The sequence below is a fragment of the Danio rerio genome, chromosome 13 (genome assembly GCF_052040795.2).
Source record: "Danio rerio strain M-AB ecotype USA chromosome 13, GRCz13ab, whole genome shotgun sequence".
Classification (NCBI taxonomy): Eukaryota; Metazoa; Chordata; class Actinopteri; order Cypriniformes; family Danionidae; genus Danio; species Danio rerio.
In genome coordinates, this window is record NC_141033.1 from 23520894 (window position 1) to 23540091 (window position 19198).

Below are 19198 nucleotides of genomic sequence, written 5' to 3' on the forward strand. Positions count from 1 at the left end.
AATGTTTTATTAATTCATAAACAAATATATAAAATAAGTCTATACCATATTTAAGGATCCCAGTGCAGACTAAAATAAATAATTGTCCTTTATTTATTTATTTTTTCCTTTAACACTTTACAATAAGGTTATATTAGTTAATGTTCGTAATGCTTTTACTAACATAAACAAACAACTAACAATACATTTATTACTGAATTTGTTCATGTGAGTTAATAAAAATACAGTTGTTCATTTCTAGTTCAATAATTCATGGTGCATTAACTAATGTTAACAAGCATGAATTTGGATGTTAATATTGCATTAGTAATAGTATTGTTCATAATTGGTTCATGTTAGTAAATACATTAAGAAACCTTATTGTAAAGCGTGACCTTTTTTCATTAAACATTTTTGTCATTATCTTTTGAATCATAAGGTTTAACCTTTTTTTTTCAGCAAGACAATTATAATATAAATAAAAACACAATTCAGTTTAGTAGTATTTATTTACATTTCAATAAGCACAGGTCAGAAAACGTATTTTAATTTTTTTTTTTACATCATTAAATGTTGCATAATTTTGTATTTCATATTATATAACATATAATCATATATCATCATAATTTGTTGAATTTCTTGCAAGCACCAAAACAGAACACCTCAGTTTGACCCACATGCAGCAAAATATGATCGTGCATAGCATATATGCTATACTGAACTGATATTTCTATGTAACACACTCATACAGCTTATACATTTGACTGGAGCAAGACATTTTGATGTGCGTGAGGTGTTAGGGTGATTTTAAGGGGTGATTTTCCCCTTCAGTGATTGGTCATGCCTTGTCAGTCTTATGGATGAGGGGGCGGAGCTGAGCACTGCTGCTGGACAATCACTGTAACTCATTAGTATTGACATTATCACTGAAGAAGCCCTCTATCACATCAGCAGCAGGTGGAATGAGCCACTGCACAGTAGTACAAATACTGTAGGGTTTAATGAGTTCATTTAACAGCAATTTCACTGTTTGGACATGTGTGGGTGTGCTGGCTAATAAAGCAAAAGGCTCATTAAAATACTAAAATATTGTGTTTTTTTATTTTAAGTTTGGCAGAATGGTTTACGGGAATGTAATGTTTAATAATAATGGATATAATAAAAAAACTGTTTAATGGTATGTTAATATATAATAGGGTTGTAAAAGATTTGTTTCTGAAAGATTTTCAGAAAACTTTAAAAAAAAAGAAAGAAATAATGAATGAATAGTAGCAGCAGTATTATTATTATTATTATTATTATTATTATTAATAATAATAATAATAATAATAATAATAATAATAATTATTATTATTATTATTATTATTATTATTATTATTATTATTATTATTATTGTAATAATATGCATAACACAGGTATTTATTCATTTTTCTTCAGGCTTAGTCCCTTATTTATCAGGGGTATCCCCAATGGAATGATCTACCAATTATTCCAGCATTTTTTTACGCAGCAGATGCCCTTCCAGCCGCAACCCAGTACTGGGAAATATCCCTACACACAGCGTCCTTTTTGCTTTAAGGCGATAATGCTTACTGCTGAGCCACCATGCCGCCCATAGCACAGAGAGTAGGCAGCAAAATTTATATTTATGCAGCGAGCACAGAATTTCTCAGTGAATTACTTAACGGTGTTTAACTATAACATGACTTTTGTTGATTAGGTAACCTATTTTAACTGTTCAAGTAACTCACAAACACCCTAAGATCCCCAGTGAACACAAACTGAATCAGACAGATTTATACAGTATAGATAAAACAAAGAACATTTTTACTTTTATTAATTAATTGCCACTTTAAATAAATCAGAATAAGCTAAATATATGTGTTAATTAAGCAATTACCAATATAGAACAAACACACACACACACGGAAAGAGAGAAACCCAGAATAGGACAAGGCTAAATGTAAATATAAATGTTTATGGAAATAGTTTATTTCTTATAATCTACCAATACAATATAATGTAACTTATAGTTAAATCAAGTAATATAACAAACAAATAATAATAAATAACATTACAAACATTTATATTAATAGTTACTAATACCTTACTTTGTACAAATTTAAAGATAATATAAAAATAAATAAATCCGAACATGTCATCTCCTTTCCATACATCAATGAGGAGCTTAATTATTCAGCTTTTGATTGACATACAAGTCTGTTTCAAATGATTGCCCCTGTTTTGTGGTCCCGGGTCACATATTTAACATATTTAATATTTATTTATTTAGATTTATAGTAATATACATAAACATGTTTAACGTTACACAACTCTGATAAGCACAAACCCTCAAATATTTAACTTGCCTTTTGCCGATATCATCATTACATAATAGATTAATGATCAATCTGGCTTTAAAAAAGGTTACTTAATCAACAGATGTCATGTTATAGTTATTAAGTGATTCACGGAGAAATTCTGCTCTCTCTGCCTGTAACGTTAATTTACATTATGCTCACTATCCTCAGCCCGTTCTGAATTTTGATGCTGAAAAATGACCAAGAAACACAGCGAAAATGGACCTCATTAAGACATAATGGACATTTCTCAAAGAGGAAATAACGAAAATCTTATCTGAGACGGTGTGTGGGAGCTCGAGTGCCCAGCAAGCGCACCGTTGTGATCGATGACTCTCGCTTGTTTATTAATGCCTGTGACAGTGGTGACATAATTTCGACTGTGGAGTGTTGCTTTTTGATTCGTACTCAGGCCTTCATGTCCATAGTGCCCATATTTCGTGTTTGCAAAGTAAACCCATCGTAAACTTATCAGTCATATACAAACAGACAAAGAAATGTTGTATCTGTGTCTGTATTAATCGCAGATTTTGCAATTGTATTCTCGTAAAATCATGAGTACGTTCCGTTTTCTTTTATGTATTTATAATTACAGATGCGTGAATTTTATTTACGCATGAAATATTTATGACAGCCATTTTTATTCCATATACAGTATATCAAAAAGTTCCTTAAATGAGTGCATCTTGATCTCTTCAAATGACTCTTTGGAGTATTTGCTGTTGAACTGCTGGAAGTTTGCTAATTGCATTTCACAAGGCACAATGTAAATACGCTGCTTGTGGGAAGTAAACACAACATCCTGTTGGGCACAGTTAACTGGTGATTGACTACATGCACTACAGATTTAATTTATGTAGAAGGAACAATATCTGAGCCAAAGGCGCAAGGCTGAATCAGATATTTGATCGACAAGCTAACGGTCACAGCTTTTGCAAAGTTACATTTCATGCAGACTCTTCTATGATGAAGCTCGTGTTGCTGTGCTGTGAGGATATTATCAAAAATGACCCGGGGAGCCTGAGGAGTGATTGACAGAACGACTGCATGGTGCAGTCAGGCAGTCAGAACATGGAGCGTCGTGTTCATTTCTCTGTCTCTGTGAAGGTGGAAAAGAGAAGCACACACACAGATCTGGTGACTTATCAAGCGCTCTTTCCATTGCTGTGACAGGATGACATGCGTCTCTCCCCTGAAGCTCATTCAGACTGACCATTTACCCCGTGTGCTTCAGGTGCGTTTAGCACATATCCCATGCTGATATTCAGCTACTGCATTGTCAATGGCCAAAGATATCGTTTCCTTCATTGGGAAGTGAGTATAGCCTGAATAAGTCAAGGAAGTGGAGCTTGGAATATGTTGTTGTGTTGCATCTGTCTGGCTTTTCTTGGCAGTGATATTGTATCATTCTGACTAAATTGCTGAGAGCTTTTTGGCGTAAAATCGGTTGATATTGTGAAATGCTATTGCTGTTTTTAAATTAATGTTTTCAGTTTGTTTTTGTTGAGCGCTTTAAAGGGGCCATAGAATGAAAATACAGATATACCAGTACATAGGCAGTCTGTACCAAAATATTGCTGTGATTTTAATGGTAAAATGTAAAAAGTAACATTTTGTAACCTTGTTAATGGTAAGTTTTCTTGATATACAGTGAATAATTGTATTGAGCTCATTTTGTGAATATATTAAGCTCATCGACTTTCTCCTCACCACATGCGTTCAGTAATGTTTTTGTCTGGGTTAAAAAAGGTTAAATATTTTGTTTTTAGTACTTTAAAGAATGGTGTATTAAGTTTATATATCAGTAAAATACATTAGTTAACCCTTCTGTCGTGTTCACCTCCATCCAGCCTTTTACTTAAGTGTTTCTGGTCAATTTTGAATGCTTTTAAATTAGCACAAAAAAACATTTTTCTCCACCAATTTTTTATTTAATATTCTTTAGCTGTGTACAATGTCTCAAAGTAATGTTTAACATAATTTATAGAATTATACATAAAATAACTGAAGTGAAAATACAAATAGCGTCTGACAGTGTATTACAAAATGCACATGTAATGTAATGAAAGTAATCTCGTGGGAGGTTCGGCACATTAGTGTGGGAAAGAGATGGGTGCCCGCAAAAGACATTGTTCAGTCTGAAATGTGTGAGTGAGTGAGAGAGTTATATGTGGATGTTTTCTGTCTGATGGATTAATATAGTATAGATACCCATTCATTTCCTAAGGCGGTCACTTTTGACCAGGAACATCACAGGTGTTACAAGGTTGATTAAAAGCCTCAATTCAATGAAAGAGGTCTTAGTCCCTTTCGGCTTAGTCCCTTTATTAATCCGGGGTTGCCACAGTGGAATGAACTGCCGACTTGCAGCAGCAACCAATGCAATCTCTCGGCAATTCTTAACTTTTTGATTTAGTGGCTAATTCGAACGAATTCGTACCATCTAATTCATACAATTTAGTATGATTTGCTCATCACCCAATGACGGTTAGGGTTAAGGTGGGGTTTGATGCCACGCCTCCTTTTTAAAATCGTACATTTCTGGGAAAAGAGGGGATCATCACTTTTATATTTTATATGATATAAGTGCATAGTGTGGAGGAAATCATAAGGTCTTAAGGCAATCAGATGTAACACAATATTTATGTATGTTTTAAGTTGTAAATCAGTCAGATTTGACTTGAACATGACAGTAAGGTTAACAAAAACATTTCATTTAAGCACCTTTAATTTTTTATGTGCTTTTTTTCTAATGTTTTAATTTCTCTCTCTCCCTCTCTCTCTCTCTCTCTCTCTCTCTCTCTCTCTCTCTCTCTCTCTCTCTCTCTCTCTCTCTCTATATATATATATCCCAGGAAAAACTTGGTAAGCTGCAGCCACATTTTTAGGACATTGGGCAAATATTTAGGACAAAAAAAAAAAAAAAAAAAAAACTAATTGTATTAATTCGAAAATATAAATAGGATGTCTTTTTAAAAGTTGATTTTCCCCCAACAAATCTTTACGGGTTTTAAAGAACTATGGTTTACCCAGGCTGAAGTTTCTCTTTGATATTTTGGTTACGTAAATGTTAAGTCCACTCGTTTATAATGAGCAACACAAATTCGTTTGTATGTGTTTTGTGCATCAGCTCACAAGAAGACAGCATACGCTTACAAAGCAAAAAGGCATCAGTGATTAAAATGGGAGCACTTATCCTGACACACTGCTGCTTTGCAAACATAGTGATGCTTTCTTAAAGTGACACAGTATAACAGTGACAAGCACTAAGCAATTTTTTTTTCCGAACATTCCGTCTTATATTTAGTAACTAACAACACACAGCACTGCAGTAAATGCTTTTTAATTAGTGTTTTCTCAAGTGTTCTTAAATCAAAGTGCTTTTACTGCTTGCCATATTAAAATAGTTGAAGTTTTTAAAACTAATTTCGGGAGAAGCACACAACGATAGTAAACACAACAAATTCTCTATCAGCTGTCAGTAATCATCCATTCTGGATCAAAAAGAATTCCCATAAATATTCAAGCTCATCCTACCTCTATCTTTCATCAACTTTGCATCCCTCCTCCACCCCTACTCCACACCTTTAACCAGACCTATACCAACCAGACGTCTTTCTGGCCTCAGAGCCCTCTCCCTGAACACTTGCACACCAAATATGCTTATTTTGATATGTTTCTATGTGTGGGTGCACCCACAGAAGAAAAAAAAAAAGATATATATATATATATATATATATATATATATATATATATATATATATATATATATATATATATATATATATATATATATATATATATATATATATATATATATATATCAGACACACTGTGAAAAATTCCTTGCTCTGTTAAACATCATTTAGGAAATATTTAAAAATGAAAAAAAAATCAAAGGGGTGTAATAATTTTAAATTCAACTATATATATATAAATATATATATATATATATATATATATATATATATATATATATATATATATATATATATATATATATATATAGAGAGAGAGAGAGAGAGAGAGAGAGAGAGATGTATATTGGTACTCTTTTGAAGAGAGTAATTTTTCTGGCATATATTTATTTATATTTAATGGCTTACCCATGGAATTGTTAATATATACTTCTTGAGAAAGTAAAGCTTATTTTAAAGAAAGTTTTGGCCAACATTTAGATAATTTAATGTTAATGTTAATATTCTCATTTATCTCTCTAGCTATGTTTAAATTAATCTATTTTTTTACTAATTTAGAAATATCACAACTTAAATGATTAATGGAAATTCAAAGATGTGCATTCAGTTTTAAAAATGTGTATGCATAAATATTTGTGCACAACTCAGTGGTATAAACATTTTCTCACGCCTCCAAAAGCCACCATAAGTTCATTACATTGCATCTATGTCTTTTGAGGTACAATCAATTTATTAAATATGACAAAAGGCCCACAGAGACTTTTCTACTACAGCTAATTTTGTTTTGATATAAAAAGTGATGGTTTTATTTATTTAAATTATATATTTTTATTTTTTGTCTTATTTTAATAACGTCACAATGTTATAGTAATAAACTTTATTCACAAATGCTTTATGCAATATTTCAGTTTTCTGCATATGTTTAATTTGAATCTTTGAATGGAAAGTTTAAAAAGAGCACACCTCAGCCCATCAATCCTCACAACTTTTTACAGAGGAGCTGTTGAGAGTGTTCTCACTAATGGCATCTCTCCTTGGTATGAGAAAAGCAATGTATCTGACAAGAACACTATTAAGAAGATAATAAAGTGAGCTGAAAGGTCTGTTGGAGTCAAAATGACATCTATCGAAGAACTTTATCAACAACGTTGTCTTTCTAGGGCAAATAGCGTTTTAAGGAATCCAACCCACCCTGGCCATAGTCTGTTCACACTCATGCCATCAGGCAGGAGTTACAGAAGCCTAAGTAGCAAACCCATGCGTTTTCGTGATAGTTTTTATCCTGTCATTAAAAGGCATTTAAATAAAACTGTATCTTAAATACTGTTAAATAGCTGGTATGTAATAATAAATCAATAACTAGTTAATTTAGCATACAATGTTATTATTATAAATATTATAACAAACTTTGCAATAGTTATTTAATATTATTTTTCCCTTCTGTGTTTTTTTTTTAGATGGGTTATATTTTATAAAACTATATTTTTATATATTTATGAAATTATAAACACTTTTCTTATGTTAGGTGTTGTAGTGTTTGATATTTCATTTATTGTGATGTAATGAATGACAAAAATAAAGTAAACTGAAACTGAACTGAACTGAAACCTAGCTTTGACAGACATATACAATTTTTAGTTAGAAAATGTTCTTGTTACTTTGCAATAATGGATTTGATTGATCGATCCATTCATTCATTAGTTCATTCATTGACTTCACTGCAAGCATGGCTTTTTCACACAAGCTCACCCCGTATGAAGACAATAAAATGGTTTATCATTCTAAAATACCAGCCAAATTTGTACTGAAGTACACCCCTTTATTGCAAGATTTTCCTTGGAGTTGCAGCACTTCAGCACTCTCGCATTCTTAACAGTCACATTTGCATTTGAACACGCCATTTTCTGTATCTCTAGCTTCACTGAGCACCACATAAATATGAAGATCCAAAAACACTGTAAACAACTTTTACACCAAAATGCTCTCAACCATTTAGTCAGCATTGAATCGCTGCCCAGAAAAAAAGCAGTCTTTGAAAATGACAGACGCACAACAATAGTCTGTTCTGTTGCTTTGTTATTTCCTATGGTCACGACTCTATCCTCTATTTGTTCTTTATGTGTCCTTGCCAAGTAAATTTTTAAGCATGACACAATAAAGTAAGGATGTATACAGAAATAGTATATATTTTTTAATTATAAAACAAATGCATCGTCCCAATTTCTCCATCTTGGAAAGTAGAGCCGATTCTCCACCGTCTGAGTGTGTATGTGTTTGTTTGGTTTGAGTGCTTTGAAGGCTGTTATTATGGACTTCCTGTAAAGTGGAGGTTCGAGTCACAGACTAAAAGTGAGAAGTGAATGCTGCCCTTCCACCTCCTCATGCTTCTGTGTTTACCGAGATTGAGTTGTTGAACAGAGCATCACTTGATAGGTCCACATGGCCTCAATGTGAAGACATAAAGTAAAGAGAAAGTAGGTGAGCACTTTTATCTAACAAACAAAACAAAAAGGAAATGAGGTCACTGTTGTGTTGTTAAATATCTAGCTTTCAAATTTTTGGGGTCAGTAGGGTTTTTGCAATGTTTTTCAAAGCCTCTTTGAAAATAGAGTGCACTGTAAAAAAGCTGGGTTCCACACAATCAATTTGTGTTGGGACAACATGAAGGAATTAAGATAACTTATTAGTAGGACCAGACAGAATCTGCAGATTTTTTTTTGCAATTTCTGCGGAGATTTAAGTGAAAAAAAATCTGCAGATTTATGCAGAATGATTTTAGGAGTATCAAAACAAATAACTTAATATATGAAATTAAATATTACATGTTTAACTTTTACTTACTGTTTACAATGCAAATCCAATTAGATCCACTTATTTGACAAACAAAGCAAGTCTCTCATAAAATACATTCACTGAAAGACATAACATTATTTTACAAACTATATTGTAAATACATCATATGAACATTTTAACGTTAATATTATTATGTCACTATAATATTAGTGAAATAAATTTAAAAACTGAATAAATATTAATTTACACACATTTACACAAGTAAATAATTAGGCTCAATACCAATTCTACCCCTTAGCCCTTCTACTTACCCCAGTTCTCTTTAGCTTGAAGGCATAGGTCTTGGGAGAAGGAATAGATACCTCTTCAAACAAAGATTTTTCAGGACCACACTCAAAAGATTTCCCAGAATACACTAGCCACAACGGCAGCATGACTGCACCCGGAAGTAAGGAGATCCACAAATAAGTCTTTTTTTGTCATTATTATAAATTTTTACAACAAACAAGCGCATGTTTTAATATATTTATAACCACTTTCGTGTTTTACAGCATGCTTTAAAAAAAAAAAAAAAAAAACGCTAAAGTAAAAACCACTAAATTTCACAATCTATAATCCCTAATTATAACTCCTGTACAGCAGTCCCACAACATTCTGACAGTCTTTTTACAGTGTCTACTATAGTGTTAGTGTTGTTTTTTGTGTGTTTGCATAAATGAATAGCGAATATGGCCACTGTGTAAATGCACAGTACATTTATGATCTTATTGCCACATTATATCGTTATGATAACATGATACATGCCTTCAGTGATTTCCTGAAGATAAATACAAAAAAATAACACAACTGGAATAACTACAGCAGTCGCCATTGTCTAATTTCATATGAAGCAGTAGCTTGCGATGATAACGATGACATGTGCAGGTGCTGTGCTGTCCCAATTCTTAGGGGTAAATTTTGAAGCTCTTCCCCTTCAAACTCGGTTTTAAGGGCCAAGGGAAAGGGGTGGGTACAAAAATAAAATTGGGATTGGGCCTTAGAATCAATGATGCTAAAAATCTGTGGAATTTGCAGATTTTTGCGCACACAGATTCTGTGTGGGCCTATTATTATTTTTTCACAAATTTAAATGGATTGAACAAGAATTGTGTTGTTTCAGCTCATTTAAAATAAGTAGTTTGAACAAATAGCAATATTTTTTTGAGTGCAGAAGTGCAATATTTTTACAATTCAAAATAACTCTTCTATTTAATCATGTACTTTGGATTTTTGGTCATTCTCCTAATCACTTATGATGATAAGCTAAATTGTGCATATATATATATATATATATATATATATATATATATATATATATATATATATATATATATATATATATATATATATATATATATATATATTTTTTTTTTTTTTTTTTTTTTTTTCTTTAATAAGGATATAAATTATATTTCTGGTGCAATGTTTTCACTTCCTGTTTTTATTTTCTGTTGGATTCCTTCTCTTTTTTGTCTTGTTTTTTCCTAAAGTTACTCTTGTTAGCTTTCATAGTAATTTATTACCTGCATCTGTTATTTTTATAGCTTCTGGTTAGCTTGTGATTCAGATGTCTTTTGCTGGTTACTGTCTTAAAGGGGACTTATAATGCCCCTTATTTACAATATGTCAAATAAGTATCTGATGTATATGTGGAGTTTAATTCAAAATACCACACAAATAATGTTTTATATCTCATTGAAACTGCTTTGTTTAGGCTTTGATACAAATTGTGTTGTTTTGGTGTCTGTTACTTTAAATTTAAATTAGATTGTGCTCTTTTAAAGGGAGGGCGGAGCTAAAAATGCCTATGTGTCAGCATAGTGGCAGATTCAAAGAGATTGTCACTAATGGGTGGGGCTTCTGTTGACGCATACAAAGAGAGAATGTCAATCAAAGTGTTTCTGCATACTGTTTTCATGATGTGTGATTCTAAAAAAATAAAATAAAATAATTATATTTTCACCATTAGAAGCTGGTTATATTCACAGACTGTTGCATTACAACAGTGTTTAAACCCCTTATAAATGTGATTTTTGTGTAATAGGTGCTCTTTAACATAAATATGTGCATTTACAGTCAAGAGAACCATTTATATTTTGACCTCCTTTGCATTATCTTTCATAATGGATTATTCAACTGCTTGCAATTAAGTCCTCACCTCTCTTTGTCCTTTTCAATCTATAAAATAAAAGTAAAAGATGATGGATTTTGCTTTACAGAGACATTTCTTTTTATTTGCAATGATTTCAAATTGCTTTATGAATAAAACGTTAGTAAGAAAGCACTTTTTTATATTCTTGTAACATTAACATTTTGTTTACTGCCTTGTTTAATCAGTTTTATTTTTTGCATCCTTGCTAATTAATAGTATTCATTTATTTCTAATTATCTCATTTGGACTATGAATCATGTTATTCAATGTCAGAAATACATATTTGAAGAAGGTGCACAAGAAGGTGCTCATTATAGCATCCATGAAAGGGCTCTAGAATTTGTCCAATTGTGTCCATTAATTTATTGCTTTAAAATACATACAAATATGGAGTTTGATAATACAAGCATTATAAATATGGACTTTATTACCCTTATTCTGCTTTTTAATGGTTAGCATTTACCAGAAAACCATATCACTTATACTATAATGGCTAAAGTTGACGTCATGTCTATTAAAATGTAAAGTATGCATTTGCCTGTTATTCACACACAGCAATGCTATGATGATGTAGATTTTTAAGCATATAAACATAGTTATTTTTGTTTCAGTGGTTTCATTTTTTTAAAAAGCAAGGGTAACACTTATTTGTATGGTCCATTTGAGTAACAGTAGACTGTCTGCTGAATATCTGTTGATACTGCTCCTTCAACAGACATTTAACTGACTAAAAGAAACTTTGCAAGTACTTGTTAACTTACATTAACCCTAACCCCAACCTAACAGTCTATTTATAATGAGAATTAGTTGGTGGTACTGTAGATGCAACGTAACTTAAATTCAATAAACGGACCATCAAAATAACGTGTACCCAAAGCAAGTAAACATGCTTATCAAGGATTGCACAGGAGAATGGCTGCTAAACAAATTCATGGACCTTTTAGAACATGAACATACATGAACCTTATAAAATACTAATTACTAATTGTATAGTGACACATTTGTTAATTTAATGTGTTTGTTGCTATTATAACAAAATAATAATAAAACACAGACTCCATTTCAATTTGTTCAAATAACTTCATTTATTTATTATTTTGCCAAATATTTTGTCATTTACATATTTTAAGCACATTTAATGATTTACTTTTTCCAATATAACATAATTCCTTATTTGTATTTAAATGCATCATTAAATGAGTCATTAAAAGTAAATCTTGTGCAAATATCCTCTTTAGAAATTACTGTTAGGCACTACTGTACCTATTAGTGGTTTTGTAAACTTTTCTCTGCCTCAATTTATTGCACAGTAAACAATTGAATTATTTCACCTGTTGTTATTGCTGTTGAGCAGCTGTCAGGGACTTGTGCTGTGTAGTTATGGAGGAAACATAACATTCTCATTTCAGTAGTTAGCCCTGTTGTACTCTGAACCGTAGGCTAAACATGTCATTAATTGATTGACTACTCCTACTTTAAAAATGCAAGGTTCATTAATAAAACATGACTTTCTAAAAACAAACTCCAAGACAGTACAATATCCTACGGCTAAAGTGATTTGTTTTGGAAATGTTGTCAGTTTGGTGATTTAAACAGACAGTAAGACAAACCCATGGCCAGAAGGTAGACAGGATGTCATGGTCTTGTTTTGATGGCTTTTCACTGGATCTGCTCAGTAATCCCATGACCACCCTCAGCATGCGAGCGATGTTACAGTTTAGTTTAATTACTTTGCCAATTCAATGGCTGCTATGTTGGGGCAGGTCATGCTAAGTAAGCAGAATGTGGGTGTTGTTATTGCAAAAGATTCGTCATGCATACAGATCTTGCGGCGATTTTCATTCATAATGACTTGCATTGGTTAACAAGCAGACAGTGCTAACGATGGCCTCTCTGGCCTTTGTCGCGCCTAGTGACCCTTTCATTCAGACAAACAATTCCCTGCCGCAGTGCCAAGGGACAGTGCTGTAATAATGACAAACGCACTCCGGCAATTTGAATCGATTAAACTGCGTTGATGTTTGACGGCCATAAAAGCCATCTAACTGGTGAACCGTGTCTCCATCTTGTTTCGCTCAATCTGTTTCATCTGAGCTGGTGTGCTGACTGGACGACTGCATTTGTTTGTCGGCTGTCATTGAAACTGATAAGCTCTCAGCACGGGTTATAAAGAGCTCAAGCTTTACCTTCACGCTACAATAGCTGAACATCTACAGTGGCGTGTTTACGCTAGTCAGCGCCCATATCTAAATATGCTATCACATGTGAACTTGGGCATTTCACAGCTGGTTCCTGATGTTCTTGCAGCTTCTTGTGACATGGAAAATGTCAAGATGATAACTAGACTACTCTGTGCATGTGTGTCTGTGCGTCTGTCTGTGTGTGTGAGTGGATATTATAATCAGAGTCTGTGCAGTTTTTCAAGCATATTTCTTGTGTTGCATATATAAATAAATAAATAAATAAATAAATATATATATATATATATATATATATATATATATATATATATATATATATATATATATATATATATATATATATATGTATATATATATGTATATGTGTGTTTGAAAATTAATCAAAAATATATCAAAACTAGCCACAAGATAATCGGCCTGATTTTAAGCTAAATTCTCAACTTTTGGCAATCTTTGGTAATATCCTGATTATCTTGATGTTTCTAAAGTTTATCTTGTACGGTTTTCCTGTAGTGTGAGTTGTATTAAAGGTGTTGTATGTGCATGTTTGACTTTCCTAAAGCTTAAAACATACTTATTTAACTAAAAAACAATGCTAAAGTCAGTTATTCTCTTAAAATGTGCATTTTGTATCAGAATATCGGTTTTTGTTTTTGTCTGTGTAATTCCGCTTATTGACATTTTACCATAGTCTGTAAAAGATATGAACGTATACCCGTGATGTCACCCATAGGTTTCTGAAGAGCGCAAATTAAGCTTTTTGCTTAGACATGCTTTTCTTTGGGAGAAACGCTTAATACTTAATTGCGTTCGACTCGTTTAGAACACTTGTGCTTGGTTGTTTACTATATACTGTAAATAAGTGTTCAGTCCTTTAAAAACACTGTTGTAATACATTAAGCCACTAAGCATTGTTCTTATGATGTTTTTTTCTCTAAGTTATAATAAAACTCACCCCCTCACTGTTGTCATGAAGTGTAATATTAGCTATATACAACAAAATTATTCTTTGTACCAGGCTGTAAACACTTATTTTTTTCTGCTGTAAAGTTGGCCATTTTAACATTGGGGTCAATAGAAATGGGCTCTATATGGAGCCAGACCTAACGGAATTTCGAAGAATTGCAGTTACTTCTGTGTTAGCTTCAAGAGAGAGTGGATTTGCATTTTACTCAATTATATTTCAACACCCCAGGTTGCCTTGGCAGAAAGCACAGCATGTTTCATTTCAGTCATGAAGGTTGCCACAATGTATGTGGGCACAGCCAATGATGCCACATCTGGAGGACTGTATTAGCCTCCAAAATGAGACGAATTTTCAGAGAAATAAAAATGAATGTGCTGTTTTTATTTATTTATTTATTTATTTATTTATTTATTTATTTATTTATTTATTTATTTATTTATTTATTTATTTATTTATTTATTTATTTATTTATTTATTTATTTATTTTTATTTTTTATTAGCAAATAATACAAATTTTATAAACATAAGCATTCGGTGATCAGCTTACATTGTAAGGCTTTTAATCTGCCAAAATATGTGTGTTGAGTTACCATTGAAGGGACTGGGTGAAAAAAACCCTCTTCAATATTTTTAAATTTGACTGCCAATCCTACATACTGCACCTAAAAGAATGAATCACCCTGGTGCAGTGTGAAGTGAAATCGATTTGGACAACAGAGGAAGAGTTTTTGTCTGCCATGTGTATTCAAGTTTCAAAAGTTTTTTTCAAGATTTCCTGTGCTCATATTTAACACTATGGTCGAAAATTAGCCGGTGTGTGCTGTTCTGTCTTTGTCAAATCACGGCACACCACACGCTATAGGAGCAAAATGGTGAAATCTAATCTTTTATGTTGTCTCTAACAATTTAAAAATCTTATAAATTTTTAAATGTTTCAGATACTTTCTGCCTTTGCAAGAGAACCTGGATTTATCAAATCTGTGTTTTCTAGAATGCTGATCTTTAAACGTTCACCAACTCAATTATGTCCCCTAGAAAGCTTAGTCACCCATGAAAGACAAATACATGTGAGGACAGGAGGATGCAAAGAATTTCCGTAAACAATTGATTCTATTTTCATGCTGGAAATGCTCTTTACTTCGGTTCTGGTCAAAGATTTGTCTTGGTTTAAAGTGTTCAAGAGAACTTGGACTAAAAGCCCTACAGTAACCAAGCCTGTAAGCAGAATCAAAAGGCCTGGAGTAAACTTTGTTTAGGAGCATGTTGTGTGCACAGACTCTTAGGCTATCAAACTATAAAAACCATAGCATAAAAAGTCAGTGAAAGATGCAGGTGAAGTGTCATGGTTTGGGGATGTTTTCTGCTGCAGGAGTTGGGCTTCTTATACAGCTACACAGTCAGTGCAAAAGTTTATCAGAAACTTAGGAAGAAAATGAATCTCAAATGATGACTCAGTGTAAAACTTAGTCATGTCTTCTGGTTATTCAAGGAAACAACCTTGGCATGAGACTAAGTTTCCTGTCCTTATCAAATATGTAATAATAAATACAAATGTATGGGCATGTATTCAGTGAGCTAGCCAGGAATGATACCGCAGTGTGGTATAATGAAGTCCACACCAATTTCAGAAGTGGCCCACTGTCAACCTCAGATTTGCAGCTAGAAGTATTTTGGCATCTCATAAGATTGATTTAGAAATATTGTCTCCTCTAATGAAATGGGCTGCTTTGTTTGAATGCTTGCATAGAAATAATATGATTAGCTTAGAACACACTACAATCTTTGTTGCATAATAAAAGGTGTAGATGTAGGTGGTATTTATTTTTGTTCTTCATCTTCTATGTCTTCATCTTTTTTTTCTACTTATTTTTCTTCTTGTTGTTTAAAATATACTTCTACTTCTTTGTCTTTATTGTCATTGTCTTCATCTTCTTCATCTATGTTGACTTTTTCTTTGTTGTCTTTTTAATTGTGACATTTTTTGTCTTTATTTCTTCACTTTCGCATTCACTGTCTTCATTATTGTCATTTTTTTGTATTTTCTCTTGATCACTGTATTCATGTTCTTCATCATCATCATCTTCTTCATTAGCTTATTTTATTTTATTTTTTTACTTTTTTGTCATTGTTTACTAGTTGTTTGTATCTTGATCTTCCTCTTCATTTGTCTTCACATTTGAAGTTGCTTTTTTTCTTTGTCCTTGTTAGTTTTTTGGCTTTATTTCTTTTCTACCATGATCTCCTAGGGCTGGGCAACAAAATCATTATCAGTATTTATTGACCGAACACTATTGTCATGACGCGCACATGGTGTGCAAATGTGACTCACATGCATTTCAGGCACACCTAGTAGAAAAACGTCTGAACTTTTCCTAATGCAGCGAGTACCTCACAATTCACGTAGGTAGAACTAAGCAATCTGCTTCACACGTTGTATGGAATATACACATTTTAGTAATAATTTCTGACTAATTAAAAGAAAAACACACCACATCCAAACACTGCAGTGCTTTTACTTTTCTCCAGAACTTGTTTCGTAGCTGCAGCTATGGATTGTCCGTTTGATGGTCACCTAGTTATGGGAGATGCCAGGAGAGCATGTGGTTGTCACTTCAGGTCAGAATAACAACACATGCAGAAATAAGATCTGTATTGCAGCAGTGCGGAGATTGTAAATAAAAAGGATGCAAGAATGTTGCCAGAGTGGCTTTTTGGTTTCTTTTCTTGTGCATGTCAGCCACTCGCTCCCCATCTGAAAGATTATTTTAGCATAGTGGGAAATATAGTCATCCAACTTCACAAATTGTAATGTTGCAATATGTAATTGAATAATGATGGTTAGTTCCTTTACTTGAAAGCTCAGATTTAATGATCAAAATTAGTTTTGTTTACAGAGTTTGAGGTTTACTGTATCATTAATATTCACACCTTATAGATTGTACACATTGCACACACTTTGTAACATTTTATTTATCAAGTTTAAATGTCTCTTCAACACTTACGTTTACTTTATTATAAAGAGATCAGATTTTTTTTTTACTATTAAAACTATTTAAGTCTTAAAAAACGAATATTACTGATTGTATTGTTAAAATAAAATGTGTAAAAAATATTCAATAATTACCTGTACCAAATGATATGAAACATATTATGGTGTGTTTTTTTTGCAATATCGCCCAGATCTATGACCTTCATTGTTATCGTAATTTCCGTCTTTGTCATCTTTTTATTTTTTATTTGTCCTCATCTTAATCTTTGCCATCTTCTTTATCATCGTCATTATCTTCCTGTTCTTTATTACCTTCAGCTCGTTCTTCTTCACCCTCATGTTCTATCAGGAGGTCCTGAAGATCTTATTGAGCTTGTTTATGTTTTGATAGGTTTGTAGCTGAACTCTGTGTGAATGTAGATCTTTCATGGCAGATGGAAGTGACAAGCTGTAAAGAGAGAAAAGCACTATAAAAGCACCATAAAAGTAGTCCAAGCTGATATACAGTAGTCTAAAGCTTTTAAAGAACGCCTTCACCTCCTGTGCAGCTCTCATATCAGAAATCAGATATTGAATATTGAGTTTTTAAAATCCAAAACATGTGAAAAGCACAGTTTGATTATTTAAATTGCCAATCTGTGCTATATGTTGCAGATATGGATGTTATCAGCTTTTCAATGATCCTTTAAGTATATTCCTTTAAGTCTCAAAAGAGGGAAATCTCATCTTCAATATTATTTTCTCCCTTGGTAAACGGCGAGATATCGAATCAAATGATTTCAGTGATAAAGATGGTGGCCCTGATGATGGTAATAGAGGATGTAATTAACTTGAGGAGTTCTGTGACAGTGACAATGTCCAAATTGGTGCTGTAAGCAAGACAGAGTGAAAACCTAGAATTTAAAGAGTGTTTAAACATGGAGTCAGGAGTAAGTCTTTTACATAGATCTTTAAGTGATGTTCATTCAGTGAAGCTAGGCTTTCATTAAAGCATGTATTTGTCTGTGTATAATTGTGCTATGTCAGTCTTTGGTGTTTAATTCACCGGAAAAAAAACTGTAAACATCAGGTAGGTCTGCATATTCGGTACTGTATATCGTACACATTTTTTCTACATTTTTTCTACATGTCTGTGATCATCATTCACAAACACACACACACAGTATTTGCACTCTGGTCTTACTTTAACTTGTAAATGAAGTCTTTAATTGACTTGAATTACTTTGAAATGATCGAGTTACCTTCTGTCCCATCTTTTAAAGCAAGCCCTTTAGCTCTGACATTGGTCGTCAATTATTTATTCCTGTTTTGATTGAAAGTCCAATTTTGAAGTTTTTGAGCAGAAATATTAGGCCATGATTTTTGCAGTCAGTCAGAGCAAAACATAAAATAACAGACTCCTATTCAACTTTACTTTGCTATGTAGAAGAAGAGCAATCACCGAACAAGAATACATGTGAACTCACACACGCCGTCCTTTAGAACTACTGCCTGCCTCACCTCACGTCTGTTTGGTGCGGCTATACAGTATGTCAGCTCCTAACACTAACTAAGTGATAAACACACGTGAAATAAATTACCTATCACATGCAAATTGAGGAAATACAATGAAAAAGTCTACAATTTATAAAATCATTTTAATAAAGGATTACATTGGTAGCATACACTGAGTAAGCAAAAGACACAGGCTCAAACCAGTTTGGATGGAATTGCACAACCTGAGTTGAGACACAGCTCGGGCTGCCTCATCTCACTTCATATGCTGCAATTGAACAAGAAATATGCAAAATACAAAGATTTTGTATATAAAAATGACTGAAATTATTTGAATCATACAAAAATTACATTTATAGCACAGATCAGTGGACAAATATTTTATCAGTATACATCCGATGATGGCAGGTGAGGATGATGACAGGTATGACAGGTCCCTGTTGTTAATGTGTTAAAGCATGTAAACAAAAAGGAAGTATTTATTTCTGCCTGCTGTAATGTTTTCAAAAAAGATAGTTGTTGTTGT

General features: G+C 32.7%; 1 protein-coding gene across 5 annotated transcripts in view; it reads left to right on the forward strand.

The window, feature by feature from the left end:
• The window catches only part of nrg3a (neuregulin 3a), a 600385-nt gene that overhangs the window by 287117 nt on the left and 294070 nt on the right, over positions 1-19198 (forward strand). The gene's annotated exons all lie outside the window — the stretch shown is intronic.